Source organism: Triticum aestivum, chromosome 3A, assembly GCF_018294505.1.
Source record: "Triticum aestivum cultivar Chinese Spring chromosome 3A, IWGSC CS RefSeq v2.1, whole genome shotgun sequence".
In the NCBI taxonomy this organism is placed as follows: Eukaryota; Viridiplantae; Streptophyta; class Magnoliopsida; order Poales; family Poaceae; genus Triticum; species Triticum aestivum.
This window is the reverse complement of record NC_057800.1, coordinates 13,510,168-13,516,152: the sequence shown is the minus strand read 5'-3', so window position 1 is coordinate 13,516,152 and position 5,985 is coordinate 13,510,168. Positions and strand designations below refer to the sequence as shown.

At 53.0% G+C, this 5,985-nt stretch overlaps 1 pseudogene; it reads left to right on the top strand.

Annotated features, from left to right (window-relative positions):
* Nucleotides 1-4,180: 4,180 nt before the first annotated feature.
* LOC123057561 (uncharacterized acetyltransferase At3g50280-like) lies at nucleotides 4,181-5,778 on the top strand (annotated as a pseudogene).
* The last annotated feature ends 207 nt before the right edge of the window (nucleotides 5,779-5,985 follow it).

Below are 5,985 nucleotides of genomic sequence, written 5' to 3'. Positions count from 1 at the left end.
ACTGTGTTGTCGCCGGTCGTGGCCCCGGGCCACCCCTCCCCCTTCCCCCTTCCCCATCTCTGTCTGTTATCGGTTCCGGCATTGTTCGGTGGGTTTGCTGGCGGTCTCGGAAGTGGTTGTGGTGCAGATTGCTCAAAGCCTCGACCTTTGGTGTTCTCGGGGCGGTCTGGATGCAGGGCGGTGGCTCTGGCGGTGGGAGGCGTGTTGGTCGTGGGCGGACCGCATGGCTCGGGTGCGGGCGGGCAGCCATGGTCGCTTGGGCGGCATGGATGCGGGTGGTTGGCGGAGTGAGGTTGCGACGGAGGGGTAGGAGCACTGGGGTTCATCACTCGCCCAGTCCCGGTACTGGCCGACGGAGGCGGCGTCCGTGGATGTCGTTCTTGTTGGAGTTGTGTCGAATATAGTGTACGCGGTAGGTAACAGTTGGACTTGTAGTTGTATTGTGTTTATAGGATATGGAGTCGTGTCCTGGTAGGACACTTGTATCCTAGGCCTCTCATATATAGCGAGGGTAGACACACGATGTAATCTATGCCAACATAATAGCACAGGCGCGCAAGAGGGAGCCGGCGGCGTGTGCCGGCGCCCGGGTGGCCGGTGTGCGGTATTGTGACGGTGCCACGGGTAGGGGTGGGCATAAAAACCGACGAACCGAAGACCGAACCGATGCCGAAACCGAAAAAACCGAATTTTCGGTTTTTATTGATGCTACAGTAAAATTCGGTTTTCAATAATACTAACCGAATTTAATTCGTACAGTTCGGTTTTACACCGTTAACCGAAAGAGAAACCGAAGTAAGCTGATGGCACGCACAAAATCCTAGCGCCCAGGTAGTGCGCGAGTGCGTGTGGCCGCATTTTTTTGAGCGGAGTGCGAGTGCGCGTGCCCGCATGTGCAGAGTCAGACAGCTTGTACCTCTCTTGGGCCTTCCACGTACATGCAACTACCCACGGCCCACACTTTTTAATAGTTTCTCCCAGCTAGCACAGCACGTCACTTCATTTGGAGTTATCCCACCTCGCCTAGCTACTTGGGATGAGACCCTGAGCTTGCCTACATAAGAAGGCAGGGTACGACAGGTACAACGCACACAACAGTTTACTGTTTCTACAGTTAATTGTTCAGTGCATGCCGTAAAAGTATGTTTTATGTACGTGATCTCTAATTCGATTAAAACCGAAAACCGAACCAAAACTATCGGTTAACCGAACTTTCGGTTAGTTTAATTTTTATGTCTATTTTGATTTTCGCTCTGGCTAACTGAATTAATAAAAAAACCGAATAGTAGAAACCGAAATTTCGGTTTCTACCGAACGCCCAGGCCTAGTCACGGGGAGGAGCGCCTGTAGTCAGGGGGATGTAGCCATATCGATGAACCTCGTTAACAAATCTCGGTGTTGTGCTCGTGTGATTGCTTGGTCCTCGGATGATCAACGGTATGCCTCGGATTTATTCTAACAAATGGTATCAGGAGCAAGGTTGTGAGGAGATTATTGATCTAGAGGGAGGAAGGATCGAGTCTGGGTTGCAGCCGGCTACGGTGTGGTTCTCAGCAAAATCAGAGACAAACGCGTGTGCTGGCGGCAAGCGAAAGCATCGGCGGCGGCGCGAGACGTGTGGCGATGGATCGGGCGAGCGTACATACGCGAAATTCCTGGCGAGGTCGGATCGGCGTCGTGTCGTGGTGTTTCAGGTCGGACTCGGTTTCGACGAGATCGATACGGTGATCAAAGGAGCATGGACGGCGGCCCAGTCCGAGGCGCCCGAGGAGCAGCTATGGGCTGGCGCGTGTGCACACTAAAGCCCATGCGGTGGCAGACGTGTGCGCTGGAAGCCTTGGAGTTGCACTGTATGATTGTCGTGTATCAATCGTGTCTATGGCTGCCGGTTGCTTGAAGCTGAGTCATGGAAAGAGCATACGAAGTAGCGAAGGCATCTGATGAGATTTGTTTGAAAAGAAAGGAAGCAACCAGAACCACGTGTGTGTACAAGAGCGTGAAACTCGTCACCGGTCGGTGATGATCGGTGTGGTACTCTGCAGTGGGGGTTGAGTGGTGTGGGTTCGCGACCTTTGAGACTCGACCGGGACAGCGGAGGCTCGACGCGGTAATAGCGGCGAGGCGTGCGGTGCGCACGGGACATGGAGACGGGCCAGGGCTCTGGTGGTCATACATGTGGTGAGACAACTGCGAATTTGATTCAGGATGACTACAAGCAATGGTGAAATTCTTTCAAGTTTCAGAGGCGGTCAAGAAAGGAGCGGTGATGTTGAGTTCAGGTAACTCTTACGTGTGATACCCAATATGTGAGTTGTTCACTTTCACGCAGGTCAGTGATCAGTGTGTGATGGTGTTGGACTGATGCTCTGAAGTTGGGAACGCAAACTAGAGTAATGTGTAACTTAATTTTGCTCGAGTGTCGACTGAGGTCAAGAAAAGAAGGGACTACAAGTTGCAGGTGGAGTCACACGGAGTCTTTGGAGTAGCAGCGATACTCATGGGATAAGCTCAAGTCCAATGTACATGGAAGTTTGACTCATTGACAAATTCAGGGTGGTGGAGAATATTCGCCAAGGTGAAGTTTGTTGGAGTTGTGTCGAATATAGTGTACGAGGTAGGTTACAGTTGGACTTGTAGTTGTATTGTGTTTATAGGATATGGAGTCGTGTCCTGGTAGGACACTTGTATCCTAGGCCTCTCATATATAGCGAGGGTAGACACACGATGTAACCTATGCCAACATAATAGCATGGGCGCGCAAGGAGGAGCTGGCGGCGTGTGCCGGCCCCCGGGTGGCCGGTGTGCGGTATTGTGACGGTGTTACGGGGAGGAGCGCCCGTAGTCAGGCCCCGGGGATGTAGCCATATCGGTGAACCTCGTTAACAAATCTCGGTGTCGTGCTCGTGTGATTGCTTGGTCCTCGGATGATCAACGGTATGCCTCGGATTTATTCTAACAGTTCTCTTTCTTGCAGGCTCCGTCGTGGTGCTCCCATGGTCTACGTGTCGCTCCGGGTGAAAACCTGATCTTCGGGATCAGACGGTGACGGCTTCTGACAGTCGTTTCCCTCTTGAGGGCGTCGTCTTAGAGTCCTCGCTCCGGCCTTGTGCGTCTCAATGCCCCTCGGTGGATTGCTCATGTTCATGGTGGTCCTCGGCTTATCATTAGGGTGCTTAGTCTTTGTTGGGGTGGTGTTTTCGGTGCTCGGCACCTTTGTATCTCGCCTTGGGTGTGTGCGTTGAGTGTGGTGATGGCGTGCGTTTGTATCTTCTTCTGATTGTTGTGGTGATGGTGCTTTATCTATAAAGCGGGGAACCCTTTTTCTCAACATGCAAAAGTGGCTGTAGCCCCCTCCCACTAATTTAACGTGCTTGTGCTAAAAATACTAAATTAAGGTGCTGTTGGATAACTTGCGTGATCATATTAACGTGCTTGATCTATAGAAGAGCATGGATAATTTGTACGAAAGAAATTCGTGAATAACAGTGCTAGTGAGGGGGAGACTTGTATAAGATCTCACATTTAGGTGAGATCAACACAAATAAATAAATAAATCAAATTTAGACATTTAGAAAAAACTGAAATTATTTAACAAAATTCATGTGGGATATGTCCTACACCTTCGAAAAAAGTCAGCTCAAAACTCGATGTACGTTTAGAGATTCAAAAAAGACAAATTCGAATGTAAGTAGTAACAACTTTGGGTGAATAGTACTTTAACACTATTCATATTCGTTTTTTTGTTTCTATAACTGTAAGTTGAATTAGAAGTTGAAACTTTTTGAGGCTATACATCAAACATTGTTGTGTGTCTACAAAAGAATTGAGAACATTTGAACATATATATATTTTTTCAAGAAAATCGATCTCATTGATCTCACCGGAGATCTCTCCCCAGATTTTTTTAAATGTCTAAATATGATTTTTTTTGGTGTTGATCTCATAATCTCATCTAAGCGTGAGATCTCGTAGAAGTCTTCCCGATGATCCTTTCCTTTCCATAATCAATCATATCCACAAATAAACTGGCCCGATATTGAAAGATTGGAAAACAGCCAGGTCCCCAATACTGATATAAATTTCGTCTCACCGCCAAGTTCAGATTATTTAAGATGTTGCCACAACACCACCAGCTGTGCAGACCAGTCCTGCCTACGCCACACCCCACCGCTACTGAGAGAGGTGAGCCAAGATGGACCCATTCCAGATCATGTCCCGGCGCATGGTCCTGCCGGAGCAGACGACGGCCTGGCTACCGCCGGCGCTGGAGACGACCGTCGACCTGACGTCATGGGACCTCCGGATGATTACCTTGGAATACATCCAGATGGGCGTCCTCCTGCCCAAGCCTCCCAGTCCCACCACGGGCCGAGGAGGACAGGGACACCATGCCCACGTCGCCGAACGCCTCGCATCGTCCTTGGCGCGCGCCCTGGGACGCTACTACCCCTACGCCGGCCGCCTCGCCGTTGCGCTGGGCGGGGACGGCGGAAGCACGAGCATCGCAGTCTCGCTCCGCTGCAGCAGGGAGGGCACCGAGCTCGTCCACGCCGTGGCTCCCGGCGTCACCGTCGCCGACGTCGTCGCGCCGCTGTGTACACCGGGGGTGGTCCAGTCTTTCTTCCCGCTCAACGGGCTGGTCAGCGTGGACGCCGCCGCGGGATCCCACCCGCTCCCGGCCGCGCAGGTCACCGAGCTTGCCGACGGCGTCTTCGTCACCATGTCGCTCAACCATGCGGTCGGTGACGGGACGGCCTTCTGGCACCTCTTCAACACTTGTCCGAGATCAGCCATCGTCAGAGTGACGGCGCCGCCATCTCCTCGACGCTGCCGGTGCACCGGAGGTGGTTCCTTGACGGCTGCCGTGTCCCGATGCCCTTCCGCAAACTGGAGGACATCGTCGGCCATGAGCACTCATCATCAGTGCAGCAGCAGGAGTGCTTCCTCCATTTCTCTGGAGAGAGCGTAAGGAAGCTCAAAGAAAAGGCGAATGCCGAGGCGGCCGGCACCGGCAGTGTCGGCGCCACCATCTCCTCGTTGCAGGCCCTGCTGGCGCACCTGTGGATCGCGGTGTGCCGGGCGAGGAGGCTGGCGCCGGATCAGAGCACGACATACGCCCTGCTCATCGGATGCCGGGGCCGTGTGGACGGCGTATCGGCGGGCAACGCCGTGGTGCGCGTCGAGGTGGGGTCCACCGCCGGCGAGATCCTGAAGTTGGGGCTGGGATGGACCGCGTCGCTGCTGAACAGAATGGTGGCCTCGTTCGACGAGGCGAGCGAGCGGGACAGGCTCGCGTCCTGGCCGCGAAACCCGAGCTTCGCGTGCGTGTCGCCGCCCCCCGCGGCGCTGGTGGTGACCGGGAACTCGCCGCGGTTCGACGTGTACGGGGACGACTTCTGGTGGGGCCGGCCGGTGGGTGTGCGGAGCGGCCCGACGAGCAAGATGGACGGGACGGCGACGGTGTTTGAGGGCGGAGGCGGCATAGGGAGCATGGCTCTGGAGGCGTGCCTTGACCCGGAGGCGCTCGTGAGGCTCGTCGCCGACGAGGGGTTCATGAGCACGGTGAGCGCGGCCACGGAGTGATCGATAAGCTGCTGCGAAAGATCTCTGTTGGGTGGTTGACAGTCAGGGACACGTGAAATGTTGATGTGCTTGCTTGGAGCGGATCAACATACGACAGTGACAGATTATTCTACATGGCAACTGCTCGAGATAGAAAGATCAACATTCCTTTTTTTAGATACAAGATCAACATTCGATAGTGACAGATTATATATGTCAAACTGAGGCAGTTGATCCTGATTGACTTGACATGTGTTTTTTTAGATTCACATGTGAATGTTTTTTATTTTCATTTGATCTATTGGTCAAACATCATGGCAGTACAAACAACATAAGAAATAACAGAAATTACATCCAAATTCGTAGACCACCTAGGGACGACTACACGCACTGGAACAAGCCGAAGGCGCACCACCATCATCA